General features: G+C 32.0%; 1 long non-coding RNA gene across 1 annotated transcript; it reads left to right on the plus strand.

Annotated features, from left to right (window-relative positions):
- Positions 1 to 12467: 12467 nt before the first annotated feature.
- Positions 12468 to 17645, plus strand: LOC143049896 (uncharacterized). The gene is made up of 3 exons (XR_012970349.1): positions 12468 to 12626; positions 16194 to 16281; positions 16859 to 17645. It is a non-coding gene; the product is annotated as an uncharacterized LOC143049896 (long non-coding RNA).
- The last annotated feature ends 1803 nt before the right edge of the window (positions 17646 to 19448 follow it).

Here is a 19448-nt window from a genome sequence, read left to right on the forward strand (position 1 = left end):
TGTTTTTAATGAGTCAAACTGCATCAGGGGTAAAAATAAAGAAATACAAGTAATTTTCTCATAAAAACCATATTCTTAAAATAAAATATGTAAGAGTTCCGCGGAACCCAGTGTCTCGCCTACTTTTGCTGTTAATCGCAGGCTCAACAAAAATGAGGAAAACAATAATAAAAATATTCCTATCTTTTGATTATTATAAGAAGCTTCTGTCCAAGTTTGGTAAAAATCCAGATTATTTATGAATCTAATAAATGTTTTAAATTTTTTAACTGCAGACTGTAATAACTGGAAGAAAAACCAAGTCCATGTATAAGTAAAGTACAAAATTTTAACACAATTTCCATCTAGATACTTGTTTTTGACCATAAACAAGCTTCTGTCCAAGTTTGGTACAAACCCATTTATAAGTAAAATACGGAAAAAGGATATTTGTTTTTCAAATTTACCTCTGGATACTATCTAATGATTATAAATAAGCTTCTGTCCAAGTTTGGTACAAATCCATGATAGTTTAAGAAAGCTTTTAACATTTCAAAAACTTTAATCACAGAGTGAATATGTGAGGACGCCGCCGCCGCTGCTGACGACGACGACGAAATGTAGGATCGCTACATGTGTATGTCTCGCTTTATCGACTAAAGTCAAAAGGCTCGATAAAAAAGCGCAATGCAGTACATCAAGTTAGCAATATTCTATGAAGATCTATACTATTACTAAAGTTAAATCAATGGAAAAAATGCAAGTGTTGGTTTTTTTTGGGACTTACAATATATAAACCGAAGAAGCATATACATATAACTATAAAAAGTTGTCACTATTTTGCAACAATCTAAGACCAATACAACACGTTTCACGAAGCTTTTCTGTTTGTGCTATTGCTAAATTTAACTCAGAAGACTGCTGCTTCATCAAGCAAGGATGTTTCCTCTTGGTATTCTGGGAAAAGATCAATACCTATTTGAAATGCTTCCAAGGCTTCAAATAATGTAGCTTCTAGAGAGCTACCAGCAAAGAAAATTTGATATTGAACATGAAGGTGCACGCACATAATCTAAAACATCACAAAATCAAACCTCTTCTGGACTTAGACTTCATTAAGTTCTGACTGTATGTTTGTTGTTATTATCTTCAAATTAAATATAAGATACCTCATACATATACCGGCATTATAAGATATATCATATACTTATTAGATATCTTATTAACTTTATAAGATATCTCGTAATTTTTGTATAAAAGTGACACCTAACATCCACGTATTCCAACATCAATCTGAATTCCGATAGCAAAAAATCTTATTCGGAAGACTCCGTATACATACTATAAGTATTTTATTGTAATTATATTACAAAATATTGATCACATGATGCTAGTATTACTAGACTTGCAATTGCTTTAAATCTTTGTATAAAAGTGACACCTAACATCCACGTATTCCAACATCAGTCTGAAATCCGATAGTAAAAAATCTTATTCGGAAGACTCCGTATACATACTATTAGTACTTTATTGTAATCAAATTACAAAATATTGATCACATGATGCTAGTATTACTAGACTTTCAATTGCTTTTCATCAATCCGACATTAATATAATGTTTCGGCGGTTTTTGTATTATATGCTAATGATAAATGTATAACATTTATGAAAGGGTTTAAGCATTGTAGGCCCGCCATCATCAGGGATTTACCTATATCAATTTATTTTAATTTTGTCGTTGTCAATAGATCTGCAATATTTTTATGCTTTTTGTAAGCTATTATTGGTTTGCTTGAAAATATTTCGTTGCAAACTGCATCCTGTTTTAGTAGGTCCCAATGTTTACTAATGCATTGTTTTAATTTATGAATGCATGGATTAAATTTCGTTGCCAACATTAAAGGAATTTCCTTTGTGTTTTGTTTGGCCTTTTTTCTTATTAAATCAGATCTATTACATGATAATGCCTCAGTTATGTACTTTTCGATTTCAATCTCCTTGTATCCTCTCTTTATTAAGTTCGATCTGAACTGTAACAAAATATATTGTAAATCAACATCATTATTTTTTGTTCTAATGTATCTGATTACTTCGCCCTTGATAAACCCTGCAAACACATGTTTACTGTGACAGCTTTTACGATCTAGATAAAGGAAGGCATTTGTCGGTTTAAAGTGTGTTTTCACATCCAAAATATTATCATTAGAAAATCTAGTTCCTTTGAAAATATTAACATCAAGAAATATTATTTCTTTAGATGAGAATTCTAGTGTGAATTTCAGGAACGGATGATGATTATTTGCTAACTTTAGCAAATCCTTTATTTCCTTCGAATCGCCGTGATATATTAATATAATATCATCACGATACCTTCCATAGAAAAATATATTTTTTTCTATGTTCAAACTTCGAAAGAATTTCTTTCATAATTTTATACATGAGTATATCACATGTACAGATTTCCGGGTTAGGCACGGCTCCTATTGTTTGCTTATATAGCTGTCCATTAAAATCAAAAATGTTGTTCTCTAAAATTGATCTGAGGAGATAGATTAAATCATCTGTCGGTGGGCATTTGATTTTGTAATCTGATTTATCAATCTGATCATACGAAATTCTAACTGCCGATAATAATTCACCAATCGGGCAATTAGTGTACATTGATACTACATCAAAACTACACAGCCAGCAATCTGCATTAGGCTTAATTCTTTCCAACTTGTATATTAGATCAGACGTATCCTTTATATACGTGTGTTGTTTTTGTACCATAGGTACTAAAAAATAATCGATATAGCGTCCAATAAATTCTGTGACAGTATCAATCTGAGATATGATTGGCCGACAAGGCAGCATTATGTTATCAATGTTAAACCCATATTTATTGATTTTTACTAATTCCTATTCATTTAATCGGTGTATTTTAGGCAAGATATGCATATACCCAGGCCCATAATCAATTTGATTACCATTATAAAGGTAATTAAATGTGGAGTAATCTATAACACCTTTGGTGTACATGCCTTTGACATATGTATTGATATTACATCTAAATGCTTTTAGGTCAAAGTTTTCCAATTTGGTGTAATGTTGTGTATTTAATTGCCCGACGTCTTGTGTGGAAGTTTTATGCAATAATCATAAATAGTTTCTGAGAAAGTTTTAAGCAATAACCATGTATTGTTTTTGAGACACGGCGTGACATGTTACACCCCCCAACCCTGTGTTGTTTTTTTTTACAAAAACTAAATATCACTAAAATACATTTTTGAATCATCACCAAAAAGTATACAGATCTTAAGATTAATATAACAAAGAAGTGTGTAAAGTTTTAAGCAATAATCATAAATTGTTTTTGAGATACGGCGCGACATGTAAAAAAAAAACTCCCCTTTTTTACAAAATTATACTCAATAACAAAAAAATAAAATTTTGAATCATCACCAAAAAGTATAAAGATCTTTAGATTAATATAACAAAGAAGTGTGTAATAAAAGTTTAAAGCAATAATCCTAAATCGTTTTTGAGATACGGTGCGACATGTAAAAACCCCCTCCACCTTTTTTACAAAATACTCAATAACTAAAAAATGAAATTTTGAATCTTCACCAAAAAGGATACAAATATTAAGATTAATATGACTAAGAAGTGTGTAAAGTTTTAAGCAATAATCAAGAATCGTTTTTGAGATACGGTGCGACATGTGAAAAAAACACAACCCTGTTTTAGTTACAAAGTGCCTTAACTCAAAAAGTTTTAATCTTATTTTCACCAAAAAGTATACAGATCATTTGACCATTATTAGAAACTTCATGAAATTTGGATGAGTAGACAGACAGACAGACAGAAAGACAGACAGACAGACAGACAGACAGACAGACAGACAGACAGACAGACAGACAGTAACCTGAAAGGGGGTAATGGTTGAGGAAAATAAGGGGGGAATTGCTAAACATGGAGTCGAGTGTTCAATTTTTCAATACTTCGGATGGGCGATTTAGAAACATTTTGGTGACCCACCTCTCTCTTAAACAATAAAAAAATATTACATTTTGGTACATCTGTAAGCTTTATTTTTTAGATTCAATATGTTCTTTAATTATTTTTTTTTATTTGAATTAAGTTAGTTCGAATTCACCAATTTTTTTTAAAAGGATACACATGGACAATGTGTTGAAATTAAATTAATTAAGGTGCGGAAAATGTCAATGGGACCATAACATGTACATTCCTTCAGCCCCTTCTAACGGTATTATAATATATTTTACAACTTGCTCACTTTGCCCATTTTGATTTTAATGCACCTGTCCTAAGTCAGGAATCTGATGCACAGTAGTTGTCGTTTGTTTATGTAATTTATACGTGTTTCTCGTTTCTCGTTTTTTTATATAGATTAGACCATTGGTTTTCCCGTTTGAATGGTTTAACACTAGTAATTTTGGGCCCTTTATAGCTTGTTGTTCGGTGTGAGCCAAGGCTCCGTGTTGAAGGCCGTACATTGACCTATAATGGTTTACCTTTTTTTTAAATTGTTATTTGGATGGAGAGTTGTCTCATTGGCACCCACACCACATCTTCCTATATCTATATAATTATTTATATTAAACTGGTGAATTAAAAGGCAGGGAATTCGTTACCACAAATTAATTAAAAAATTTACAAAAGTCTTTCATATATATATCAAATGTTCGACAGAACCTGTACAAACGGGATATCACGCTGATGCCTGTGAATTTAGACACAGTCAACATGATCAAGGTCACCAAAACAAATTTTAACATAATTTTATTGCTACATTTGTACTGAATCTGCATATCTAGGGCGGAAATTGATCACAGCTTAATTGATTCTACTTCTTAACTGGCCGTTTAATTAACCCACGATTTATGACAACTGGTGGGTGTAAATATTGACACCTGTATGATTCTGTATCATAATGCATGTCTCTTTTCAAAAGATTTGATGAAAACTACATGTACATGAAGGTTTGGATGGGGTTAAATGATTAAAGAATAATGCCCTTAAACAATGAAGATTAGAGAATAACGGGCAAAAAAATGAAGATTAGAGAAAAAAGGGGTTAATTTTTTGAAGATTAGAGAAAAAAGGGGTTAATTTTTTAAAGATTAGAGAAAAAAGGGGTGAAAATTAAATGTTTACAGAATAACAGACCCCCTCCCCCCAATCCAGACCCTCGTACATGTATATTATGAATATTTTTATTGGTTTTTTACACAATAAAACAGATTAAGATCGATTAATAGGTGAAATCTTCTGATCAGAAAAGAAATCACCAACTAAAATCTGTGTTTTAAACAAATAATATGTAAAAATAAATGTTTAGCGCCAAGAATGTCAATTAGTATCGATATATGGGATAAGTCTTAATTCATGTCTTCATAACAAAATCATCACATTACCACTGAATTGTTGTGGTTTTTTTTTTTATTCGAAACTGTCTTTGTGTGACTTTATTCAGCAACAAACTTTTTTTCACATACAAGATTTGTTTTTAAATAGAATGTTGTATTTTCTTTTCCCTCTTATTTTGAAATGGAAACCAACAGTTTGTTTTACCCCCCCCCCCCTCCCCCCCCACCCTTTTCCACGGAAAATGGTTTGGATTGGCATTGTTTAATATATTATCATTAAAACAATGCTATTATATTTTTCTGAGACATATTTGTTAACACCATCTGGGACTAATATTGTATGTAATATTTTTTGCTATAATTAAAAAGAAAAGTATGGAAAAAGTATGGAGACATTTTTTTATTTCACTGCTACCTCCCATCTCCTAATGAAAGAAAATGACCATTGTCTTTTTAGATTGTAGAAAGTTGTTCCGAAAATTTCACCCTAAATTCAGCATGTAAGAAAGATTTCGATTGGACAATGAAATCATTTTTGCTATAACATTAATATAATTATGCGATTGCATAAAGCTTTTTGCGATTGCATTAATAAAAGTGCGATCGCATAAATAATTACGCCATTAATAATTGTGCAATGGCTAAATTAATTAGGCGATGCCATAAAACGCCATTTATGCAATCGCATAATAATTAATTATTTATGCCATCGCATAAATGAATTATGCAATCGCATAAAGAAATTATGCGATTGCATTAAAACGCCATTGTGACACTATTCCCGCGCCATACCTATCACCTTGTATATAGGAACCTTAAAAATATGTGAATAGGTCGGGAAAAACTCTCTTTTGACACTTAGGTATTGCACTGTTGCATTACACACCAATCAAAACGCAAACAATATGGGAAAAGATAACATTTCAACCTACACAATATATGAATAAGGTATACACTTTTGAAATCTAAATTATATGAAAAGGGTGGGGTAACAGAAAACCAGCGGCAACGACACCCCTTATTTAATGGAGACATGTAGTTGGAACCCCCTTTATCATGGCTGGATCCGCCCATGATTTTACAATTCAATTCAATGTTTTATTAAAGTCTCATCTCTCAACAAGTACAATCAATCTTTATACATTGTAAAATAACACTAGTTAAAATGAGAGCCATTCTATACAGAATTATAAGAGACTATTAAAATGCATAGATATAATACACAATATGAAATAAAATACTATTTACAATATATAAAATTTCTACGTCTTTTTGAAATCAAATGACAGGTTTTGGCACACACACGTATCATATTTACATCTGAGAATAAAAACACTAACTTTTGATTATCATCTAAAGTATTAAAATTATCATTAAAAGTTTCAGCAACATAATATAAATGGTTTCTAAAATCGTCATTTAGAGGACATCTTAATAAAACATGCGCTTCATCTTCAATAAAAACGTCTATTTTCTAAAACAATATTTTCATATCTCCCTGTTTCAATTCTTAGGGGAGCAACACCACATCTAAATTTGGCGAAAGCACTTCTATGACTGAAGGGTAAAGCTGTTTTGCAGTATTCCTCCGGTTCAAAATTTTCCTTAAACAGTCTGTAAGTTCGTAGCTTATTGCCACCTCTGCCCGATATAGATTTATCAGAATGTAAAACAGCATGCCAATTATCGACATGTTTTTCGTGTAATTTTGACATACATTTTTTTATAACATAGTTAGTGTCCATATTTTCGGGACACGTTAAATTACTTAAATTTAGTTCACAGAAGGTTTTCTTTACTAAAAAATTCCAGTTTTTAACACACTTATGCTTAATACTCATACTATCAGCCCACTTGTGAATTTTTGCATTTAACCGATTTGAGCTCATGTTATTTAATCTACACCACAAACGTATAATACTTTTCCACTGCTTATCAAAAATAGGTGTTATACCTAAGTCTCCAGTAACTGCAGCATTTGGTGCATATTTTCCTACTCCGAGAAAAAATCTACAAGCCCTATTACATGTAAATCAAGCCCCAGGTATTTGTTGGCATAACGGTAACCACGAAAGGGGGGGGGGGGGGGGGGCTAATTAAAAGCACGAGGAATTATAAATATACAATTCAACAGGGGCAGAGTGCATCGAGGAATGGGAATTAAAATTGTCTCTTCACGATGATCGAAAAAAGTATCTTGCACGTTATTTTCATCATCTTGTCTGAAACACTCTGAATAATGAGCTTCAAGGCGAAAACAAGGCATGTGAAATACTAATAACATACACTTCTTTTTTTATACGCTCTGGTTGTATGGACAAACCCATAAATCCCTCAACAAAAATTGCTTGATTCATGTCATATCAAATAAATTACAGCGCGGAAAGGTAACTTTAATTTAATATCAAAACTAAATTTTTGTTATATTTTTCAATAAATTTATAAATCTTAATTAGGCATGCGTTGCGTGAGTTTCATTTCATGAGACCTACACAGATTTCTATAAAACAAATCAAAAATTATAAATACAGTTTTTCAATTCTTTCCGGCATAGATAAAAAAAAATATGTATATAATCTATATACGATTTGGTTGAATTATTTCACTTCATTTTAATGATAAATCCTTTAGTTCTTAAATTTTTAATTAAAATGAATTTATCATTTTGATATCTAACGATAAACTTTTTAAATTGAAGTGACATGGTCAGTAACCTAATTAGTTGCATGGCTGATTACCATCTTACAGGTGACCCAGTAATTTTCCATATGACAGTAGCGTGTACCCTCGGGGTTATATCGGGGTGTGTATAACTTATTTTCTGGGGAACATCCTGTCCACGTGTAGTACTTAGCATATATTGCAACAGATGACATTAAACAAATTTTCTTTGTAGCATCGGAGGCAATTTCATGTTCGACCACACAAAATATTTCACAAAAAAGATATGATAAAATCAAAAGAAAAAGATAAAGAAATATTAACAAATAAAGGTGGAATTGAGTAAACGGGGATTCGTGTTTTTATGAGCTTATTTTCAGTGGACAACGACAAATGGAAGTTTTTAACGACCTTGTGTGACCTATAGTTGTTAATGTTTGTGTCATTTTGGTCTTTTGTGGATAGTTGTCTCATTGGCAATCATACCACATCTTTTTGACTGGCTATATACATGATATAATATATATAGCACTTACACGGTCGGTCCAGTGGATATATTTCATACTAGATAACTTATACAGTAATTCTTTTTATATATATGAAAATTATTGTCCGATCTGATACACGTACCTATAATGTACAGAATTTTGAACAGCTTCAAATATATGGGGTCCGTAGAAACACCGCAAAGGACCTCCTTAGTGCACTAAGAACAAAAATGTGCACTAAGGACCTACTCCTTTCATAATTTTAAATTATATTTTTTGTAATGTTTTCTCGACACGTGCCTCAAAAAGTTGATTGTCACCTTTAGTATAATCGATAGCAATTCATGTTCGCTCAACCTTGGCCCGTGAATAATCTACTAGTATACTGATTAAACATGTATATGATATTTCAAATTGTTCTCTATTTTTTTTCATTTGTTTGTTTTTGCCGTATTTATTCTGTCTGCTATATTTTTTACTTCTAAATTAATAGCGTATTTTCAACTCTTTTCAGTTTGGGATTTTTCATTTTAAAAAGACAAATAATTGTGAACACTTCACGGAAAAGTGAGGATTGATATTTGGTTGCTTAACGTCCAGTTGCCAATACTTCATTCATTTTTCTAATGTTAAGAACTATGCCATTTATCAATATTTCGATTTGAGCGTTACTGATGAGTCTTGTGTAGACGAAACGCGCGTCTGGCGTACTAAATTATAATCCTGGTACTTTTGATAACTATCACAGCAATGTTTTTAAACATGTTTAGGAAAGGAACATATTTTTGATTCGATGTTTATATACAAATGCATTACAAGTATAAATATGTATAGGTTGATGTTTAGTCCCTTCGATGTTTTAGACTGTAAATAAATTATGACCAATTTATTTCTGACATCTTCTGCATTTTTAACTTTTGTGGATAGGTGTTTCATTGACAGCCGTACCACATCTCCTTTCGCTTATTTTTGTTGTATATATTTTTTAATTCACTTTCCTTGTCTTTTAAAATATATTTATTCCATTATTTTTATTTGATGCCGAAAATAAGAATACGAAGTTATTTGTTAAATGCTATAAATAAGCGAAGTAAAACAACCGTTAATAATTATGTATATGAGCATTATATCTATTTATAAAATATTTTAAATACAAGCAGACATACCATTTGTGACACCAATTTCATTTATTTCCAAATCTTAAAATCATACATTTCCGTTCTTTAGCGTTTCTTAATAATGGCAGAACGGGCTTAAGAGTCATATGATTAAGTTAACTAAATAATTTAGTTTTCCCACATCATTAGCGGATTTAGGGGGTTAAAGCGAGCCCCCCCCCCCCCCCCCCATCCCCGGTTGAAAATCTTAAAATATTTTTTGTATTAACCATTTCTTGTTTTAATGTTATCTTTACTATAATTTGAATATCTAGCACTGAATAGGGTGACACGTTGTCGCTACACTTCTTTAAATATACACAAGTCATAATAACATTGGCCAGAGGGTAACTTGATAATTAGAGGACCAAAGGATTTAATTAAGACAATCCAAGGCTGCTATCTCTATATTTTATTATATATATCTTTATTAGCCTCCCTTAGAGTGATACAACAATTGCAAAACGGGTAGATACGATCTGTAATCAAATAATTAACCTTATAAAATTAATACTTAAAATTTTATTTAGAGTAACCATATGCCGGATGAACAAAAAGTGTGCCATTTATTGAAAAACATATGGTTTGGTATAACATGAAAACTTCTCTAGTGTTTTAAACATTTCTCACATAACCCCTCCCACAAACCCCCACTTCAAGCTCTGGATCCGCGCCTGCCCATAGTGCTTATTACATTATTAAATAAAATGGTATTCATCTTCAATTGTTGAAATAAAGATGAATTGTTAAAAAAAAGCATTGACACCAGTTTAAAGTTATCGTTCATAGAAGACAGTTATGATTTATTCTATAATTCTCTTTTTAAAACGTAATATAATTTTACTATTTGGAGTTTTTCTATATGTTACTTCTGTAATCGGATTTTGAAGAACCCCATGGACACCACATACTCTCAAATGTCTTTCAAGGAATAATATAGTATGTAAACTCTTGTGTTGTTAGTAAGGAAATGAAATATCAAAAGCATTTGTTTCAATTTTTATCTCAAAATAGGGTTCTTTAAATAAAAAAAAAGCTTGCATAGCAATTTCCTTAAAAACTAAATATATATAACAAAGGCAAAGTTTTAAAACACAAAATTTATTTTTTATTTTTCTTTCATAAACTTGAATTTATACCACGCTAAACCGTTAGGTTAACAACCATTGATTAATCAATAAGTAACGATCAAAAGACAATTGTTTATTGGATTAGGTTGATTGAACATGATGATTCGGGAATCTGCAATAAACCGTTGGTCACGTGGCGAGTGGCAGGCGTTGATTAAAAAGTAATTTAACTTCAAAATTACAAAATCTATTGATACCTAACTTTATAGATTTGAGGTATTTAATCATATCCTCTTATATTCATGTTCGCTGTGATCTTAAAACATCGTTTTAGTGTCCTTAATGCAAAAACTTTCTTCTTAGTGCACTAAGAAGTCTTTTGCGGTATTTCTACACACCGAAATATATGGCCTTATTATTGGTAATATACCATATTAGTGTCACTAATGGCTTAACGTGTTACCAAATTGAAAAGAAGAAATAGGCTCAAAACCGCATTTTTAACTTTAGATTTTTTTTCAATCCCAAAATAGAGAAGAGGTCCGGTATACAGACTTATTAAAAAGTCCAGATGAGAAGTTTAACTTGCTTCTCTATTCCCGGCACTTTAAACTTAACGCAGGCAAAAAAAAAAAAAAAATGCAGTACCTGGTTACAGTTGCGCATTGACAAATTATAATCTTTCGATTAAATGATCTTAAATCTATATGGTCTTTATTTTAAAAGTTATAAAATCTAAATGTAAAGTGATCTAAAATGTTCAATATTAATGAGTATTTTCGCTGTGAAATGAATCTAAGGTCGTCTAAAAGTGTATACATGTGTATTTGACCCGACTACTGACTACATAGTAAACTATTCATTATGTACCCACTGGCGGATCTAGAAATTTTCAGAAGTGGGGGCCCACTGACTGCTCTAAGAGGGGGCCCGCTCCAGTCACGCTTCAGTGATTCCCTATATAAGCAACCAATTTTTTTCCCAAAAAAAGGGGGCCCGTGCCCCCTGGCCCCCCTCTAAATCCGCCTCTGGTACCTATAAGGGGGGTCTGAGCGGGACTCGGGATTGTCGAGGCGTATTTTTTGTAAACGTGACACATGAAAGTCAAATTATGAGGGAGGGTAGGAGGGGTACTGATCCCGAAATCCCGAGCTTAAAAACACGAAATCTCGAAATCCCGGGCTTAAAAAACACGAAATCCAGAGGTCCCGAAATTCGAAAAAAGAATTATCGTATCCCGAAAGGGTCAATCCCGAAATCCAGAGCTTAAAAACACCCGATCCCGCAGTCCCGATAAAGGTCCTATCCTCCCTCAAATTATTGAGGGGGAGGACAGGGGGTACCCTTCTCCCTTCTCCCACCCCTCTTCTCCTTTCTCCTACCCATGTTCTCCTTTCTCCCACTAGAATAAAACATCTCCTTTTGAGATATTTTTTCTTGAAATATTAGATCATTTTTTAAAAGGAGAGATATTTTATTTTTTCTCCTTTCTCCAACTTTTTCTCCTTTCTCCCAGCCTTCCTCTCCTTTCTCCTACCCCCTTTCTCCCTGTCTCCCTTACCCCTGTCCTCCCCCTCATTATTGTGCCGTGAAAACGCGAAATGAAGTTTAGCGGGACATGGGAAATTACAAAAATAGCAGAATTGTTCACTTACATAGTGTACGCGGGATGGCATCATGCGATAATCTAAAAAAATAAGTAGTAACTAAGCGGGATCCGTGAACAGAACCCCCAATGAGACCCCCATTAGTTGTGGCTTATTTTGGTCTTTTTAGTTAGTTTCTTTCCCCTACATTACTTGACCGTTTTTGTAAAACAACAACACTCGAGGTCTGACAGTATTTTACCAAGAAATGCACAAAATATTCAAAAAGAAGGCCTAGAAAATTTAAATATTGGTATGCACACATACTCCCCTATCAGCACAGACAATTATATTTTTGTAAAGGCGCCAAACTCGTTTCTAATATTTATAATAGAACCGAAAAGAAAATGGAAATGGAAATGGGGAATGTATCAAAGAGATAACAACATGACCAAAGAGCAGATAACAGCCATAGGTCACCGATGGGTCTTCATTGCAACGAGAAAATCCCGCAACCTGAGACTGGGGTGGATCTAGTCATATAAAGGAGGGGTTCCTAACCCAGGACAATTTTTTTTTTTGGGGGGGGGGGGGGGTGTCCAACTACATGTCCCCATTCAAATGCATTGATCGTCCAATAAAGAAAGGGGGGTTCCAACATGTCCAACCTTCAGCCCCCCCCCCCTGGATCCGTGCCTGTGAGGCATGCTTTAGCTTGCCATTAAACAAAAATGTATACTAGTTGAGTGATAATGGACGTCATACTAAACTCTTCAATATAAAAAAAAAGAAACTAAAATAAAAATCATACAAAGGTCACAAAGGCCATAACTTCTGGCTCCTGAATTAGGAAAAGTGCAAAATGCAGTGAGGATAAAAGCCTTTTATACTGTAAATTCCTGAAATTACAATTATATAAATCATCTCACATCTTTGTGCATTTCTTGAAATTGGTCATATTAATAAAATGCATGCAATATTTTCAGAAAATTTCAATATATAGGCTTTTAAAAGTCAATCTTGTGCATGATTATCAATGATTATACTCGCACAATTAACACATGTGGTTCTCAAAACTCAGAGGTGTCTATGCTATTTATAACAACATTTTAATCAAGTATAAATTTACAAAATATGTTAAGAACTATATGATTTTTAGGTTTTTAAGCATAGATATAGTAGGTCAGGATCTGTGAACTCTCACTGACTGACTGAGCACATGAATTCAACACTAGTTTTTTGGTGATGTTGGTGTTGCTTAGTGTTTTTCTTTTCTGCATCTTATGTTTTGCCTTGGCATTGTCAGTTTCTCTTTCATTGCCTTTGGTTTTTTTTGTTATGTTAAATAACAAGTCACAAGAGAGAAAAAACAAAAAAAATATGTGAAAAAATGGCTTAGTTCAGTATATATTAAGGACAGAGATAACAAATAGCTAAATAAGAAAAAAAAAAAAGAAAATTCCTTTTCTATGTACAGTCAATTGTCTGATAATCTAGAAGATAGCCTGATTTGGTCTAATTCTCCTGAATTCTAGCAGGTACTTTATTCCAACTTTTTTAATTCAAACAAACCATGTCTTAGATAGTCTTGGAATTAGAATACATTAATCATAAAATTTTCATAAATTACTTTGGTGAATTATCTATTGATATAATCATGATAATTAAGCTCCTTTTTAATTTTTAGGGATTTAAAATTTTTAATTTAAAGTTAGGGATTTTATTCATAAAAGGGGGGGTTTTTCCAGTACGTATACTATTAATAATGCTTTGAGCAATTTTCATGAAACTTGGTGAATTATTTTTGTATAACATAAACATGATAATTTTCCTTTTAATTTAAAAAAAAATCTGATTTATGTCATTGTACTATCATGACTTGGGATTAGGATAGTCTCAAGAATGCTTTCACAAATTTTTATGAAACTTTGGTGAATTGTTTTTATATCTTGACAAACTCCCTTTTTATTGTTATGACCCAAAGTGGAGGGGGCATAATGTTTAACACTTGTCAGATCGTTTGTCCGTCTGTCCCAAAGTTGTTTTTTGTTCTCTTACAGTACTTTAGTTTGCCTCAACCAAATTCAATTAAACTTTTACAAAAGCTTGTTATCACAATTCTCATATCAAGTTTGAATTTTGGTGATGTCAGTGTTACTGTACTAGAGTATCAGAGTTATGCCCCTTTAGAAATGGGGAAAATATGCTGAATTTTTGGTTTCCTGTTCTCTAAAATTTAGTTTGTCTCAACCAAATGTTATAAAATCAATACACAATGCTTATCATCACAAAATACAGATTAAGTTTGAATTTTGGTAGTGTCTCTTTTACTAAATTCTATAGTTATGTTCTTTAAAAATGGAAAAAAAATGTTTCGGCCTTCTAACTTAAGTTTCCCTCAACCAAATTTTATTAAACTTTAAAAAAATACTTTTTATCACAATTTTAATCAGATCAATTTCAAATTTTCCCAATTTGGTAGTAAAACTTTTACCGTTCTTCAGTTATGTTCCTTTAAATCTTTGAATAATATGCAAGCTGGAGTATCATTCCCTATTTATCATGTATATTTTTTTATAAGATGCAGAGTTAAGGAACTTTAGTTGTTGCAAAGTTATTTTAAAATTGTCCATTTTCAAAAACTTTGAAAGGTTTTAGAAATTTATGGATTTGTTAAAAAAATCACAGCCTTAAACTTATAGTCACTTGAGATATATATCTATAAATGGAGCCAAATTATATACATGTTTTATGTCAATAAATACCACTGTTTGTGCATGTTTTGTTTTTTTTGGAGGGCAGGGGTCTTATTTGCACAGTGCTCATAGTTTTTTAGTCGATCATTAAAATTCATTTAAAGCTTAAAGACCAGCTATAAGGGCAAGAAGCTTATCAAGCACTCATGGTTTAGATTTTTGTCGAGCCTTCGACTTTAGTCGAAAAAGCGAGACTAAGCGATCCTACATTCCGTCGTCGTCGGCGTCGTCGTCGTCGGCGGCGTCCACAAATATTCACTCTGTGGTTAAAGTTTTTGAAATTTTAATAACTTTCTTAAACTTTACTGAATTTCTACCAAACTTGGACAGAAGCTTGTTTATGATCATAAGAAAGTATCCAGAAGTAAATTTTGTAAAAATAAAATTCTATTTTTTCCGTATTTTAATTATAAATGGACTTAGTTTTTCTGTGAGGAAACATGACATTCACTCTGTGGTTAAAGTTTTTAAAATTTTAATAACTTTCATAAACTATCCTTGATTTGTACCAAACTTGGACAGAAGCTTGTTTATGATCATAAGATAGTATCAAGAATAAAATTTTGTAAAAATAGATTTCCATTTTTCCGTATTTTACTTCTAAATGGACTTAGTTTTTTTGCCAGAAACAAAACATTCACTCTGTGGTTTAAGTTTTTAAAATTTTTATAATGTTCTTAAGCTATCCTGGATTTCTACCAAACTTAGACAAAAGCTTGTTTCTGATCATAAGATATTATTCAGAAGTAAATTTTGTAAAAAAAAAAATCACTTTTTCCATATTTTACTTATAAATGGACTTAGTTTTTCTTCCAGTTAACATTACATACAGTCTTCAGTTAAAGTCTATAAAACATTTATAAGATTCATAAACTATCCTGGATTTTTTTTACCAAACTTGGAAGCTTCTTTCAATCAAAAGACAGTATCGAGAGGGAAATTTTTATTGATGTTTTTCCTCATTTTTGTTGAGTCTGCGATTAACAGCAAAAGTAGGCGAGACACTGGGTTCCGTGGAACCCTTACGAATTTTTATTAAACACACATTAATATACATAATGTACATTAAACAGAAAAAAATATTGATGCAAGATGTCATTCAACTTTTACTCTTTTATGTATAGGACAAGAACTATAGAAGATACAGAGAAATTATATACAGCAGAAATGATAGGCAATGTAAAATTTGCAGAAGCCAACTAAACCTAAATGGTAAGGCACCTTTTAATTTTAAAAAAGTTATTGAACTTGAAAGATGATTACTAGTATCATGATTACTATAAAAATTAAAAGATGTGGTATATTAAATATGAAAACTATCATGGCTTTGAGAAAGCAATTGTAGGCCTGTTACGACTTTATAACAAAATAAATTACAAAAAATAAATATGACCGGTATGAAACAACAACAACAACAACCACTAAATTTTAGTGTCAGACTAAACTGACAAAAGCTACAGGCTCTGAACTTTGGACAGGCACAATAGGAATATGGCAAGGTTATATAAAAATAAGATGTGGTATGATTGCCAATAAGACAACTCTCCACCAGACAACCAATGATGTAAATTTCCTGCAAACACGGACTTGACTTCTGTAAATCAACTAATTTTTCGTGAATACTTTATTTGGCATTTTATACTTTCTAGTCTACATCGCAGTTATTTATTTTTCTCGAGTTCAAGTTTACTTAATGTATTTTAATAAGGAAAGATACACATGAAAAACATTTATTGCTGTTTCTCTCTCCATTTATAACATTTTATTTGTTTATTTTGTGTATTTATAGGTGATCAGACATCTTGGTTTTCATGATCAATAGGTCATTACTGAAGAGGAAACTTATAGTTGAAATTTATTTACATAGTGCATAATTGGATTAATTTGAAATGGAATGTGTGCTTTCCTGCAAAAAAGAAATAGGAAATTTCAACATTATCACATGATAATGACCATAAACAAAATGGAGTTCTATCATAGATACACAAAAACACTATTGCATAAAAGCAACAACATATCTTAATCAAAAGAAAGGAGAATGCTGAACAAATACTATTTTGTTGTTGAAAAAAGGAACACCAGTTTTATCCACTCATTTACATCGCTCCCTCATATCAAATATACAGAAGAAGATCATTGAAGAACAATTTGCAAAAATGATTTCTCTTAGAATTGAAGGGAATTGTTTAGTGAATGGAATAATGTATTCACTGAATTCTTACGTAGTGGATTGAATAACTGTACACAAGCTGAAACAGAAGAAATTCAAATTTAAAATAACACGAAAAGTGTTTATTTTATTATTTAATCTGCAAATATATAAACAAATTCTTTAGAACACCACAAATGGTATGACATTCAAATTGGTTGCTTATTAATGTATCGCATTGAAACAATTACAAAAAAAATAGAAGCATTTGCTCCAAAAAAAATTATAAATCAAAGTTAAATTTATAAAAAAAGTATAAACAATCATGACAATACCTAGATCTAAACAGTCAGACTGTATTATTTTCAATGTCATTAAAATGTTGAGTCAAACATTTATTAAAGTTTTAAATATCATTTGCATCAATTATACAGTCTTGTAATAATTATATTCATACTGTTTGTATACATGGTGTAGTGAAGAAATGTTCAACAAGTAAAAATAAGGGAAAACATTTCCTTAAGGGAAATTTGATCTTCAGAAATTTCCTTAGAGGAAATTTGAAGAACAATGATTTCCCTAGAGGAAATTTGTTGTCTTGAATTTTCCTCCAAGGAAAAGTGTTTGTCAAAAATTTCCTCACAGGAAAAAGTATTTCCTCCAAGGAAAATTTGAAGCTACAAATTTCCTCACAGGAAAAAGTATTTCCTCCAAGGAAAATTTGAAGCTGCAAATTTCCTCAAAGGAAAAAGAATTTCCTCTAAGGAAAAAGAATTTCCTCTAAGGAAATAGAATTTCCTCAAAGGAAATAATTATGCAGCAAATTCCCTAAGGGAAATCTTTTTCCCTTGAGGAAAAAACAATTTCCCTTGAGGAAAAATCTTTTTCCTTTAGGGAAATTTGATTTCCCTTGAGGAAAAGTACTTTTCCTCTGAGGAAATTGTTGAAAAAAGGGGCATAACTTTTTCAACAGTGGTGCTAGATCCAAAAAAATTTAGGACAAATATCAGGGAACCAATACCAACCAAGTTATCAACTTTGTTTTGACTTAACTCCAAAAATTAAGGTGACAACTTTTGCACTCAGCGGAATTGCAAACTTGTCCCGGAGACTGTTACATGTTCAGCTCAACAGTGACGCTCCAGATCGATCTTGGCCAGTAACCTTGTCATCTCAAGAACCAAGTAAGTCAAACATTTCTTCACTTAATATGCTTAACATACAGGCAAAGAAATCATTGATAAAATATGACAAACTAGTACTTATGTACTTATGTAGTCTGCTACTTACCAACTCATATGCCCCTGAACCAAACCCAGGGCCACGTACACCAAAATATCCTTGCGGAACATGCACTTGTGCAGTCACATGGAAAACTGAAGCTGTCTGCTGTGACAGCTGCGGACAGTGGTATCACATCAACTGCCAACAAATTAATCGCTCCATGTATGAAATATTAGGAAACAGTAACATCTCATGGGAATGCGTCAACTGTGGCATGCCAAATTTTTCCACAACCTTTTTCAACACCACAATTGAGACATCAAACAGTTATTCAGAATTAGACATAAGTAACGAGCCAAATGGTGTGGATAACATCGGGCCACCAAATTTTACATCTTCACCCTTACCAAAAAACCAGGGGAAATACAGAAATAACAAAAACAAACCTAATCCATGTAAAACACCACTGAGAACACTTACCATCAATTTTCAGTCTATGAAAAATAAAAAGCCTGAAATAGAACAAATAATTGAATCTTGTGAACCAGACATAATTTATGGCACAGAAACCTGGCTCTCAAATACTATATCACCATACGAGTATATATCACCATCAAAGTACACCGTATACAACAAAAATAGAAAAGATGGATATGGAGGAGTACTACTAGCAGTATCAAATAAATACGTATCATCACTAGTAAATGAATTTGATACAGATTGTGAAATAATTTGGGCAAAAATAACATCACCAAATAGTAAAACGCTCTACTTAGGTGCCTACTATAGACCACCTTCAGATAAAGGGGAATCATTAGAAAACATGGGTATCTCTCTTAATACTGCATGCAAGAAAACAAATGCAAACATCTGGCTGAGTGGTGACTTCAATCTAGGCCACATAAACTGGGAAAAACACTTGGTATTACCAAACAAACCTGATCCAGCACTACACCAACAACTGCTTAATATTCTGGATGATAATAACCTAGCACAAGTAATTGAC

This window comes from Mytilus galloprovincialis, chromosome 10, assembly GCF_965363235.1.
Source record: "Mytilus galloprovincialis chromosome 10, xbMytGall1.hap1.1, whole genome shotgun sequence".
NCBI lineage: Eukaryota > Metazoa > Mollusca > Bivalvia > Mytilida > Mytilidae > Mytilus > Mytilus galloprovincialis.